Consider the following 14,019-nt stretch of genomic DNA (forward strand, 5'->3'; position numbering starts at 1 on the left):
GCCCGCTGCTCCCCTCAGCAGTGTATTTCGTCAGTCTGCCTGTTCTGTTCCCCACTCTGTCTCTGGTGAATCCTCTCACCCCTCCACATCTCTAGTCTGTACCCCAGCTCTTGTATGCATAAATAAATAAATGAAAAAATATATACTCACCTTTCCCTAGTAACAGTGTCTTCAGGAGCCAGTGGGTGCCCTGCCACTTCACTGAGCTGTGGTGAATCTCACGTGCAGTGAACTATGTGAGAGCCCCTTGGAAACTGCACTTGTTTCCACAAATGTGAAACGTCTTAGGCGGTACCGTTGGGCAGTTTTTCCTGTTGTTTTTACCACTTTGTTGCCCTGATTGCCCACCTCTGAATGGGCAGTAAGAGCCCAGGAGGCCTGGGGGAAGGGATGCAGGGATGTCTCTCTCAGAGCTTTGACGAGGTCTCCCAATGAATCAAGTATGTGGCCCCCAGGTTGTTTCGATACAGTCCTGTTCATGAGCTTTCTGTCTCACGTGTAACTTCCACCGGATGATTTCTGTGGCCTCAGGAGGTCTATGAATCCTGTGTTCTCAACTTGCTGTCATTTTAGAACTGCAGGGGCCTGTCAGCATTTCAGCATGGAAGATCCATTTAATCCTTATGGAGTTTCTTCTTGGCTATTTCCCTGGGTACACATTTTCTGTCAGCCACCCTGTATTAAACATACATACATAGCTCTGACTCAGGATTTAGGAGGGTACCTGAGGTGAAGTGAATTAAACAAATTCCTGTGGAGAGCCACTCTCCCTCCAGCATACTCTGCACTTTCTTCAGAGGTGATCTTTCTCCAGAGGAGAAATAAAACCCCCTTTTAGGACAGATAACTGAGAAATGCGGCTCACACCCATGCCATAAGCTAAGTGTGGAAGATGGATTTTACTGCATTTGGTCGTTACAGCAGAGGTCAAACGGGTGTCGTGAACCGCAGCTGGAGCCACTTAACTCTGGGCCTTGTCGAAACACCTACAATAAAGGTGCATGTGTGGTTAGGGCTGCGATGGTCGCTTTTGTTTCCACACACTCAAGTGAATTCACCAATGCCCTTCACAGGGGCCTTCCAATGGCACTTCGGAGAGGCAGCGTCAGACATGGGCTCTGAGCCAGCGACAGGAGCCACACTGCCTGCCTGTGGCTCTTCCTGCTCTGCCCTGGGGTGTGGTCAGTTTCTGCACTTGTGTGACTGAGCCCCTGGTGGCCACAGGCCTTTGTTTCACGGCGAAGGTATTCTCGCTAGTGCTGAGGACTGTCCTTTCAGTAGACCTAAGAGCCGACAGTGGCAGGGCTGACGAGCTCAGCAGTGCCCTGAAAGTGTCAGACTCTGCCAGGCACACTGGCAGCACCTGGGTGGCTGACCCTTGGCCACCATCCACCATCCTTTCTCTGTCCTTTTCCTTCAGTAACTTTTCCTTACCACCCTCTTCAATGAGGCAAGCATCGAGTTAGCTGTTAAACAGGCCATGCTGTAACGAGAAGGGTTCTTTTGGCAGTTTATTTAATTCTCAACTATTTACTCACTTTTGTGGCAAGATGCTGTATTAGATTCTGCTAAATACTAACAGGATGAAAGCATGGTCCTCGCCTCTAAAGAATTTATGGTCTACAGAGAAATTTTCTTTTTCCATTTACGGATTTTATTTATTTATTTATCCAAATTATATTTACTGAGGTTAAGTTGGTTTATGTTGTTGTATCTGCTTTGGGGATTAAAAGGTTGAAATTTCCACTAATTTATATTGATTTCACACCATGCCCACCACCCTGTTCCATTGGGTACCCCGTCCCTCCCCCATTCAACCCTGACACCCTCCTATTCTAGTTGCCTTAGTTTCATAGTCAGATATTGAGCCTATTATTGATTTGGTTTTGACTGACTTTTGTTATGTTTCTTTATATGCTGCATACAAGTGAGACCATCTGTATTTGTCTTTTTCCTTCTTACTTACTTTACTTAGCATTAGCCTCTCCAGTTGCAGCCATGTTGTCACCAGTGGCAAGAGTTCATCCTTTTGTATAGCTGAGTAGTATTCCTCTCTCTGTGTGTCTATCACATTTTTCTGATCTACTCCCTTGTCCTTAGACACTTAGGCTATTTCTGTAACTTAGCTTTTGCAAGTAAGTCTGCAATGAACATGAGTACGTACATTTCTTTGCACTAGTGTTTTTGTATTCTTCGAGTAGCTAACTAGGAGTGGAATTGCAGGGTTATATGGTAGGCATATTTTTAATATTTTGAAGAACAATCATACTGTTTTCCATAATTTATATTCCCACCAACAGTGTATAAATGTTCCACAGGAGAAATTTAAAAAAAATACACAAATTAATATAATACAAGGCAGAACCATTTTTTCCCCCAGAGACCTTGGGGAAATCATTGAACTTCCCTGAGCTTCAACTTTCTCATCTCTAAAAGGTGTTATGAGAGTTTGCTGTAAGAATTATTGTGAGGTAAAGAATGAGATAAAAATACTGTTTTTCCAACCTATGCATATCATCTTTTCAAACAGCTACTGGCTTATTGAAACATAAATACCTGTTAAGTTGTTTGGGCTTAACTAATAAATAGAGCTACTAGGTTTTTTGTTTTTTGGTTTTTTTTTTTGGCCTTAGGGACTTGATAAAAAATGACTAAGATGCTAAGGACAATCATGAGCCAAAAGTTCATTGACTCTAAGATAGCTTTGGTTTTACATTATACTTTTATTTTCTATTTCACAAAGGAAAACTATGCCAATGGCCTATGATACAATAAATTTAAGATAGTCCTGTGAAACATAGAAATTCACGCCTACCTCTCTTGCTTTGTAATTTCATTTATTTGCTCTGGGATTCCACTTCTCTCTTTTTTTTTTTAAAGATTTATTTATTTATGCATACAAGAGCTGGAGTGTAGGCCAGAGGTGCAGTGGGTGAGAGGATTCACCAGAAATAGTGGGGAGCAGAACAGGTGGATTTACTGAAATGCACTGCTGAAGGGAGCAGCGGGCAAGACAGGAGAGGTCTCCTGCGCCATGTGGGTCAGCTCCCTGGCCAGGGATCAAACTCATTTTGCAGTGGCTGCAGATAGCTTCATAGGTTGCGTCATAACCCCTTGTGCCACCAGGCAGGGTCCCCCACCAGGTGCAGTGTTTGGCCTGTGATAAGCACATCTTAGTAAGTCATAACTCACCTTCACCTACCTTGGTAGCTTCCTTTCTTTGTTCCCATGATTTTTTGGGTTATCACTCTGCAATAAAGTATGGAATTTTGGACATTCTTTGGATGACAAACATTTTATTTAATATAAACTCTGTATTCTGTTGTTTCCAAGTGTTTCTGTGTGCCAAAAACTTTGTGCTTCCATGCTGAATCATGATTTCGTCTTTTTGAAGACATTTTATTTTTAGAGATTTATTTATTTATGCATAGAAGAACTGGGGTGTAGGCCAGAGGTGTGGGGAGGGAGAGGATTCATCAGAGACAGAGTGGGGAGCAGAGCAGGGGGATTTACTGAAATATACTGCTTAGGGGAGCAGCGGGAGAGGTCTGCTACGCCATGTGTGTTAGCTCCCTGGTTGGAGATCAAACTCAGGCCACAGCAGTGATAGCATGAAAGCACTGAGATTTAACCCCTACACCACCAGGGAGGCCCATTCAAGAGATTTTAAACAGCAGTTAAGCTCAGTGTGTGCAGCATCACGAATGTACATTACTCAACTGCAGTAACAACACTATGAAAAATTATGACCAAGTTCTGTCCTTTGGAGGTGATGACAATTATGTCACAACTGCATAATTGCAGCATTGAGATTAAATTGGCTGACAGCACTGAAGTTTGTATTCATATTTCAGAGTTGCTAAACTGTGATAAAATATAGGCTTGAGTGTCGACTTTTGCTGACTGCCAGGGGCTTCCTAGGATGGTATGCTTTGTTAAGAAGGATTAAGAGACTGGGTCTGGATTTGGTGAGAAAGAGCACTGTGGTCCCTAACTGTGGACTTCTAATCATGTCTGGGCCAGGAAGAGCAAGTGGGGCTGTGTGTGAGGACTTGTCCTCCCAGGAGTAGAGTGCAGAGAATATTTAGAAGGTCGCTGTAATAGGGGTCAGGGTGGAGCTTTGAGACCCCAAAGTGCAAAACAGATGTAAGAGAGAGCACAGAGATAGTCTTGATAGGACCTGCCACCCAAGTAGCCAAGAGAGGAGAGGCGGCTATGGCTTTAAGCCTAGCTGGCCACCCATGGCTGTGGCACGCGTGGGAATGATGGTGAAGGTAGGGGCTGGATGGAAGGGGACAAGGAGGGGCACTTTATTTATTTTTCTTATTTTTTAGAGATTTATTTATTTATTTATTTATTTATACAAGAACTGGGGTACAGGCCAGATGCGCGGGAGGGTGAGAGGATTCACCACAGAGTGGGGAACAGAACAGGCAGACTGACCACATACACTGCTGAGGGGAGCAGCAGGTGAGACAGGAAAGGTCTGCCGTGCCATGTGGGATTCTCGCTGGCTGGCCAGGATCGAACAGGTGCTGCAGAAGCTGTGGACAGCTTTGCAGCGCTGTGCTCAACCACCTGTGCCACCAGGGGAGGCCCAAGGAGGGGCACTTTATAGACATGTTAAATTGGAGATGGCTAATCTATCCAGGAAGCTGTGACTATGACACTGGAACTTCTTTCAAGAAGTATGAGTTTAGGGACTCCCTGGTGGTGCAAGGGGTTACGCTCCGCATTATGAAGCAATCCACAGCCTCTGCAGCACGAGCTCCAACCCCGGCCGGCCAGGGAGCTACCCACATGGCGCAGCAGACCTCTCCTGTCTCTCCCGCTGCTCCCCTCAGCAGTGTTTTCTGTCAGTCTGCCTGTTCTGTTCCTCACTCTCTCTGGTGAATTCTCTCACCCCCCTGCATCTCTGGCTTGCACCCCAGCTCTTGTATGCATAAATAAATAAATATTGAAAAAAAAATAGGACGAACCAGATTACAGGGACTTTCAGACTATGACTATTGGAGCTAAGAGGGTAGATTACAGCTCACCAGCTCCTTGGTAGTCATCCCGGTGTAAAAGTTTAAGGTATTCATTAGCCCTTTCTATTTCCTTCCTTGCCACCCCAAGGTTATCTGATTCTTCCTCTCTTCTTCCTGTGGCTGTGCTGTGCTTTCTTATAAGACCCTCCTTACTTTTCATTCCTTCTCACATTGTGTGGGTTCCCTGGGGACCCACATTCTTTGGTTCTTTTACATAGAGGCTGTTCCCCTGTCCCCCTGCTGGCCTCCTAGCTTAGCCTTTCTTGGTGCTCGGAGGATTTCTGTGAACCAGTCTTATACTTTCCTAACCTATTAGATCCTTTATTCTTTGGATTGAACTTTCCCTGGCTTTATCTTTCAACCCTCTCAGGACTTTTCATTCTTTTCTGCTTTCTGTATTATTTCTCTACTCGCCTCTGGTCCTCTGGGCCTCCTGCTTGACCTCACAGGCGTCATTGTCATCATGCCCTTTATAAAGTCACACCCCACTTCCGCCTTCTTTATCTGCTTAAAATAAATGCTAGTGCATAAAGAGCCAGTTGCATTCGAGTTCTCCAGTACCAGCCTGGTGGCTGCGTCTCCATCCATAGGTCTTACTGCCTGGCAGGTAGACATTTAACCCCACACTTTCCAACATTTGTTCCTCCCTAGAGGTTAATAGATATTTGGTGAAGAACCAAAAAAAAGGGGTGGCGGTAGGGTGATCAGATAAGTTTGAGAAATGCTGGTTTCAACCAAATCAGATCCTTTTTTCCTACCACAGGACATGAGCGTGTTCTTACGCTATGTATTCACGGGCACTGTGAATCCCTCAGAACTGTTCTCATACTTAATTTAACTCTGGAATCCCTTTTTTGCCAAAGCAACTTGCTGATCTAATCCCTTGCCATATTTAGTAGATGAACAAACTCGCCGTACCGAGAACCTGACATCTTCCCTGACATCCCTGAGGTGATTCATCCGAAATAGGCTCTGGTGACCGCCTGTGGCGGCCACGGGCCCCTGGGCCGATGTCACTGTCTGGTGTCTGGGAACCTGGGGTTGACGGAGCATTCAGCAGTGGTGGGAGCTCTGCTGTGAGCTGATGAACAGGAAAACAGCTCGGAACGTTCCCCGTGGAAAGTAAGAACTGGTGGCAGAATCCAGTGAGTTCACAGCCAGTTTAAGCCCCTTCCACTCAGGAAACAGTGTGGCCCCGGGGAGCTGTGCCTCCCTCCTGAATGCAGGTCCAGGCCCTGTTCCCTGAGCTGCCCTGCTGGGGGCTTTCCTGCATGCTCTCCCTAGTGTCTGCAACACCCGAGTAGGGGGTCCAGGGGCAACCACATTTACAAAAAGATTCATAACTCAGAAGAGCTCTCTCTTCACACCCCTGGCCTCCCCCTCAAGGCTGCTTTCTCCTCAAAGTTCCCAAAGACTCTAAGACAAATGTTCTAACAGTTCTAACATGCGGTGGAGCACACCCCTCGACTGCTTGGTGTTAGTTCGCCCCCTCACCAGCCTTGGCCTTGAGGACAGAGACCCCTCCCTGTTCATTGCTGTTCCTGGAGCTCCACATGCTGCAGGCCTGGGGGAATTTTCTTAAACAGCCAGAGGACGTTGCAGGAGAGTCTCTAGTGTGGGAAATTCATGGCAGCTTTACAGAGACAGATGGCTTTTGTGGAAGCACGAAGAGGAAACCATCAGACTGACAGGCAAGAGAGGGAAAAACTCTTCCAGGTGCGGGGCAGGGTGGAAAGACAGACAAAAGAGACAAGAGAGGCAAACAGAACAAAGATGGCAGAAGAAATCATGATCCTGGGCAGAGCGGGAAAGTGAGATAGAGCAGAGTGAAGGAGAGCTGTAATCTGGCAAACAGGGGTGGAAGGCTTTGAAGAGGGGGAGACCCAGGAGGTGGAGGGAGGTGGGGGCCGGGGTAGGGATGGGGAGGGAGGGCCTGCCAGCTGGAGAGGCTAAGTGCCCATATGGCCTCCAGCTGCCGGGTGGTTCTCTGGCCAGTCCCTCACCCAGATGTTCGCTCAGTGCCCAGGCCAGGCTCTGGCTGGCTCTCAAACATTTCAGTAACGGAAACCATGTCAGGAGGTTGTATTTTTAGCTAGGAGCTCTGGCTGTGGCAGGCGATGACTCTGATTGTCCAGATAGTTTCTGGAGTGGCCTTCAGGCTCAGATGGCCGAGTGGAGGTGGATTCTAATTCTGACAGATTCTAATTCTCCCGACAGATGGTGAGATGTGGGGAAAATCCCTTGACCCCTCCTTCTAGATCTTATTTTGCCATTTGTATCTAGGGAGAGTGGTACCAGGGGAGGTGTTTATAGTGGTTCTCTCTGGATGATAGAATTTTGAGCTAGTTCTCTCCATATCTTATCCTAATTTTCTAGCATTGCTGAAAGTGAACATGTAATAAAATAAACCTAAAAGTTAACCTTTAAAGATACAAAATGCTGGGCCTCCCTGATGGCTCAGGGATTAAAGTCTCAATGCTATTAAGCTATTGCCAGCCACTGCAACATGAGTTTGATCCCCTGCCAGGCAGCTACGCACATGGTGCACAGACCTCTCCCGTCTCACCTGTTGCTCCCCTCAGCAGTGGATTTCAGTAGATCCACCAGTTCTGCCCCCCACTCAGCGTCTGCATCTCTGCATCTCTGCATCCCTGCATCTCTGGCCTACCCCCCAGCTCTTATATGCATTCAATAAATAAAAACTTTTTAAAAAATTAATAAATAAGAGATACAAAATGCTAAGTAATTGTAATGAAAGCTTTAAAATATGTAGTATGAGCTGGAATAGCAGCTTAGATCTGCTCTTGGCATTGACTTAACACTGATATATCATTTGATAATCACTTACCTTCTCCATACCTTTTCTATATATTAAAAGAAGATCTAGAATGCCAGCTATGAAGCCAAATATTAATAATTAGTGTCAGTAGTAACATGCCATTTAAATCAAATGATGTTATTCCTGGTTGCACTCCAAAGCTGGTCTCTTTCTGAGAGGACTGTGGTAGAAGTTTCCCTTCTATGCTGGCGGGTGGGAGGGCAGTTCTAAGGCTCCCTGTTGATGAGCAACACCCCCCTGGAACATTGTCTCAGCTTCATTCTGTCCCTAATTGTGCAGGGTCAAAACCTGTTACACTTGAGGTCACAGTCAGAAAGGCCTCCATCTGTCTTTTGATCCATGGGTTGCTCCTATCAACTTGGGCAATAGGAAAATGGGATACTTTGATGTAACTTTGTACCTAAAAGCAGAAGACCTTAGCCATTCACTAAGCTGAAGAAGCTTTATGTTTGGAGAGGGACTCATGGAAAAGAACTTGAATTTCTTTAATTACTTGACAGGTCAACAAACATTATCTTTTTTTTTTTATTGTTCTTATCATCAGATGTATATAATGTGAGATTTGAGACTGTTTGAGTATACATTCTGAGCCTTAGGGACATGTATATTTTTGTGTAACTCTCACACCATCCTTCTCCAGAGCTTTTAAACCATCCCCAACTGAAACTCTGTACTTAATAACATCTCCATTCCTCTCTCCTCCCAGCTCCTGCAACTATGATTCTACTTTCCATCTCTATGAATTGAATGACTCTTGGTACCTCAGACAAGTAGAATCATACAATAATTGTCCTTTTGTGTCTGGATTATTTCACTTGGCATAATGACTTCAGAGCCCATCCAAGGGTGATTGTATGCATATGCCACATTTTGTTTATTCAGTCATCCATGATGGGACATTATTTTTTTTAAGTTTCTGTAGTTAAGGTCTTTAACACCTGATAATGGGTCTAACTTCCCCATTAGACTAAGCTCCTTGCTGATTGTATTAATCTCTGTGCTTCTAAGTGCAATGATAAGTGGTCAATAATGTGTTGAATGAATGAATACCCGGATGAGTTGCCTGGCTCTTTGATTTGAATATTTGCCCAAGAATCAGAACCCAGCTCTTCACTTGACTTTGATTATCTGGGTAAAACTGAGCTACAAATCTTTACTCCTCTCAGCTTTCTTATCTGTGACCTGTGACATTAGCAACATCATGTTCACTACATGATTATTTGTCCAATCCAATGGTCTTTGAGGTCTTCAGAGTAAGGTTGCTATTGAAACACTCAGTATTAACATTAATGCTTTTTCTCCCCCTTCATCATCTTTCCTTGAATTTAAGAAACTCAAAAGTTGCTCCACTTAAACACATTCAAAGCGTCATGTATTTATGTTAAAAAAGAAAAAAGACCCACTGTGATTTTGAAAGAAAGTAACTTGAAACATGCCAAAATTTGTGTCTTCCTGTACCATTTTTCTTGCAGCAAGGCCCTCCTCCTTGAAATCTGTGTCATCAGACTTGCTATTTCCTTTCTTCATTCTCTGCCTTTTTTGAGACCCTAAATCACAGCAAGTCTGCTCTTGTCTTTTTCTATATAAATTTTTTCTAACTGTACCTAATCTATTATCTCTGTGTTAATGATTTCCAAAACTTAACCTCTGCCCATACTTCTCTCCCAGGTTTCACTACTGCTTTCCAACTGCTTTTAGATATCTCTGTCTAGAGAAGTTCAATATGTCTGAATGGCACCTACATTTCCTCCTAAGTGGATTCCAAGAATCCACTTTTCCTTCAGCATCTCATTAATTACTCAGCAAATATTTATTGATACCAGATGATACTAAATGACCTGTCCCAGGCACCATTCTAGGTGCCTGAGTAGCTGGTTAATCCAAGAATTTAGAAAATGAATTGTCAAGCCTCTAGTATACACTTTTATTTCCTTTGCCAGTGTATTATGTACTTGTTTCCTAGGGCTGCAGTAAGCAGGTGCTACAAACTCTGTGGCTTAAAAACGACAGAAATTTGTTGTCTCACTTTCTGGAGACCAGAAGTCTGAAAGTCAAGGGGTCAGCAGAATCGGTTCTTTCTGAGATGTGTAAGGGAGAATCTGTTCTAAGCCTCTTTCCCAGCTGCTTGTGGTTCATGGAAATCTTTGGCTTTCCTTGGCTTGTAGAGGCGTGCTCTTATCACTCACCTCCCCATGGTGTTCTCTCTGTGTCTCCTCGCATTGTCTTCCCTCTCTGTGTGTCTGTCTCTGTCTAAATTTCCCCCTTTAAAAAGATACCTGTCATATTGCATTAACACCCACCTAATGACCTCATCTTAACCTCTATTATAAAGACTACCTCTATAAAGACCCTGTTTCCAAATAAAGTCATAGAATGAGTGAATGAATGAGTGCATGCACTCATTCTACCTTGTCTCAATCTACCTTGCCAATCTCAAGCTCCATTATTCCCATTCAAGTGTTTTGTTCTCCAGTCAAATGTTTGGCTTCTAATGCCTATACTTCTCCCTTTCTCGGTCTGGTCAAGTTCAGCTTATAGCCCTCCCCCAGACCAGAACTAGTTTCACTTCCATGTTTCCCCTCCATCACCGATGCTTTGCCTATCCCCAACACTCAGAGCACTTTACTGCTGCCTGTTTGGTGGCATCTTACCTTCAGCTTCATGGTAGAGTAACTTATCACAGAACTTGTGATAAGTTCTGCGGCCAAGACCAAGCCATCTGCATTTGACTACATAGGGACATTTAAAAACTCATGACAGATCTCAGAGCCCCACACTTAGAGATTCTGATCAGCAGGTAAGGGTTAGGACCCTGATATCTGTACCTTTAAAAGCTCCCCTGGGAGATTTCTGAAATGTGGCCAATTTTGAGAACCACAAATTCAGTTCAACGTGCCTATATTACTCTTGGGGAAACAGCTCCAGCGTTGTTAAATGATACTCCCAAGATCACATACGTGGTGGCAGAACCATCCATCTATGTGGCTCTTACCTTGTTAATCAAATTTAAGCTGTCGAAGAACAAGTTTGTTCTTTGCTTAGCTTTGTAAGCAGTGCAGTACCTTCAGTCTAGACAAGCAATTCACAATAAGTTCTACTGGTCAGTGACTAGACTAGTGGCCATATTTACAGCTCCGAGAGGACAGGTACAATGTCTGTCTTTGCCAACTTTTATTTCCAGCACCTGGCACAGTGCCTGGCAAATAGTCAGTAGACCTTGGTTGGCTGAATGAAATGTTACATACAAGGCTCTATAGTAGATGCTTTGCATACATCCTCTCCTTTCATTTATTCCAACTCTACACCCTATGAAGTAGGTTTTAAGACCCCATTTTAAGAGGAAGAAACTGAGGATTTGGGCCTCCCTGGTGGCGCAAGGGTTAAGACGCAACCTATGGAGCAATCCGCAGCCTCTGCAGCACGAGTTCGATTCCCGGCCAGGGAACAACCCACATGGCGCAGCAGACCTCTCCTGACTTGCCTGCTGCTCCCCTCAGCAGTGTACTTCGGTCAGTCTGCCTATTTTTTTCCCCGCTCTGTCTCTGGTGAATCCTCTCACCCTCCATACCTCTGGCCTGTACCCCAGCTCTTGTATGCATAAATAAATAAATCTTTAAAAAAAAAAAAAAGAAACTGAGAATTAGAGGTTAGATAACTTATTCAAGGTCAGGCAGCACGTAAGTGCCATATCTGAGTTTAATTTTTTAATTGTTTTAAAGGTTTATTTATGCATACAAGAACTGGGGTACAGGCCAGAGGTGTGGGGGAGGGGGTGAGAGGCTTCACCAGAGACAGAGTGGGGAGCAGAACAGGCAGAATGACTGAAATACACTGCTGAGGGGAACAACAGGGAGTCAGGAGAGGTCTGCTGCACCATGTGGGTCACCTTCCTGGCCGGGGATCGAACTCGTGCTGCAGTGGCTACGGAGAGCTTCATAGGTTGCATCTTAACCCCTTGCCCCACCAGGGAGGCCCAGCATAGCTGAGTTTTAAACCCCAGTGCCCCCTCCACTGCAGAATTTCCATATCCTCAGTGCTCGGCTTTCTGCAGAAAGCTGTAGGTCACTCCAAAACAATGTACAGTGCAAAGGTATTTAAGTCCCAAATGTTGAGAAACCACTTCATTTCTAACTTCAGCTCTAACTTAGCCTTCCTGTTGCTTGAGGTAATATGAAAAGTTGTGCTTCTGAAAGTTTTATTGTGTAGGTTACCACTTGCATGCTAATAGGTATATGACTCAAGACTGTCAAAAGCTTTACAAGCATTTTATCCTCTTTCCCTTGTTTTTCTGTTCTATTAAAATTCCCCTCCCGCCCTCCCTTCATAGGTCAGAAGCTTCAGGACTGGGGCAAGCAGAGTTCAGACTGTGTCCCAGAGTGAACTGTTCTAATTCCAGGTTTCAAACACAAGCTAATGTTTGAGAAACCCAAGTAAGGGGTGCAAGTTGGCCCCACACACCTAGTCCCCTGCCCAGATCCCTTGTGTGGTGAGTGGGTTTCGTCTGCCCCAGAGGCGTCACATGTCCGGGACTCAGTCCCTAGAAATGACAGAGCTCTGATTCTAGCTGTCAGGCATGAGAGGAAGACCTAAGTAGCCACATTTCAGGCAGGGTTTCAGTTTTGTCATCTGAAATGTTTCTGTTATTTTTTTTTTCTTTCCAAGTTCATATTTTACTTGGATCTTGGCCTCAAATTTACTCCATGTAGACAATTTCCTCATTCCTTGTGGCCTCCTTTTCATTGCTGTTGCTTCCGTGACCCGTCCTTCCTAAAACTGTGACAGCATCCCTCCCCCGTTCTCAGTGAATGCAGGAATAAGAAGAAACCCCCCCTCCTCCACAGGCTTCACAGAGATGCCTGCCACTCAGTCAGATACACCGCCTCATCCTAATACCACACCTATTCCACCCTGTCCCTGGATTTTTCAAATATATACTTACATTTATTTCAAATGCCCACTTATTTTTCCTTCTTTTAAATGGCCTTGAACATAATTGCTTTAATATTGACTCTGGTCTTATAAGTAACCCAGAGCTTACAGATCCAACTGGGATCCCAGAGCCCACTCCCAGAGGGGTCACCCTGAGTTCTTGGGTGAGCCTGCAGAATGCTGAGGGTAGCAAAGTACATATCACATCTGACTACCTGGGGAAACTAAATGAAGTGTGGAGATGAACTCCTCAGGAGTCCTGGGTATTCGTGCCTTACAGCTGGGTTTCTAATATGCAACCACTTCTATGGTGAGGGACGTGGAAGTCAGCTGCTGTCTGAATTATAGAATCTACCAACGTGAGATAAAATCTTTTTACATAAAATCCAAGCACTGTCCACATTCCTTTGTCATATAGTCCTGAGCTCTTGCTGATTAAATCTTGCTGGAGTTTGTAAGCTGGGTTTGAATTTTTTTTTTTTTGTAGTGATATGTGTTTAATGGAATCTGGCCTATATTACTTTTGCCAAGAGGAATTTGAAAGTACCAATTGAAGTTAATGTGGTACAAAGAACTAAAAATTTTTCATTCTCAGGAAATGAACAGGAAGGAGTCTTTAATGAATGCGTTGAGTCAGTAATTCTTGTGGCTTAATATTGCCACATATAGTTACATAGGTTCAGAATAGACTCTCAGAGATGGGGTGTTATAGTAGAAAGAACAAAGGATTAAGCATCAGGAACCCAGACTGCCCTGTGGCTTTCTAACCCTGGGCAATTTCTGTGTCCTCATTTCCTTACCAATAAAAAGAAGGACTAAGGTAGGTTTTGAGACCCAACTTTGAGACAGTTCTTACTTTGTGACTAATATGGTGCTCCTTCCCCTCCAGAGTTTCAACTACATAAATGTTTTTATTTCTTTTGATTCAATGTATGGTTTTAGTGAAAAAGCAGAGTTCCATTTGTTTTGAAAACTAAATTTTCATTGGACTAGAAAATCACTGCCTCTAAACTTCGATGTCTCAACATAAGGTCACCAAATTTATCTACACCACCAGGTGATATGCTCAGGTTGAGGAAAGCTCTCTACACCCAAGACCGGAGTCATCCAGGTTCAACATGTAGGAGAGCTTATGCCTTGGGAATCTTACTTCTGCTGGAGTCCAAAACACAAGGTCTTTTTGGGCAGTAGGGAGAGAATTATCAGTGAGTTCCTAGGTGT

This window comes from Talpa europaea (genome assembly GCF_964194135.1).
Source record: "Talpa europaea genome assembly, chromosome: 15".
In the NCBI taxonomy this organism is placed as follows: Eukaryota; Metazoa; Chordata; class Mammalia; order Eulipotyphla; family Talpidae; genus Talpa; species Talpa europaea.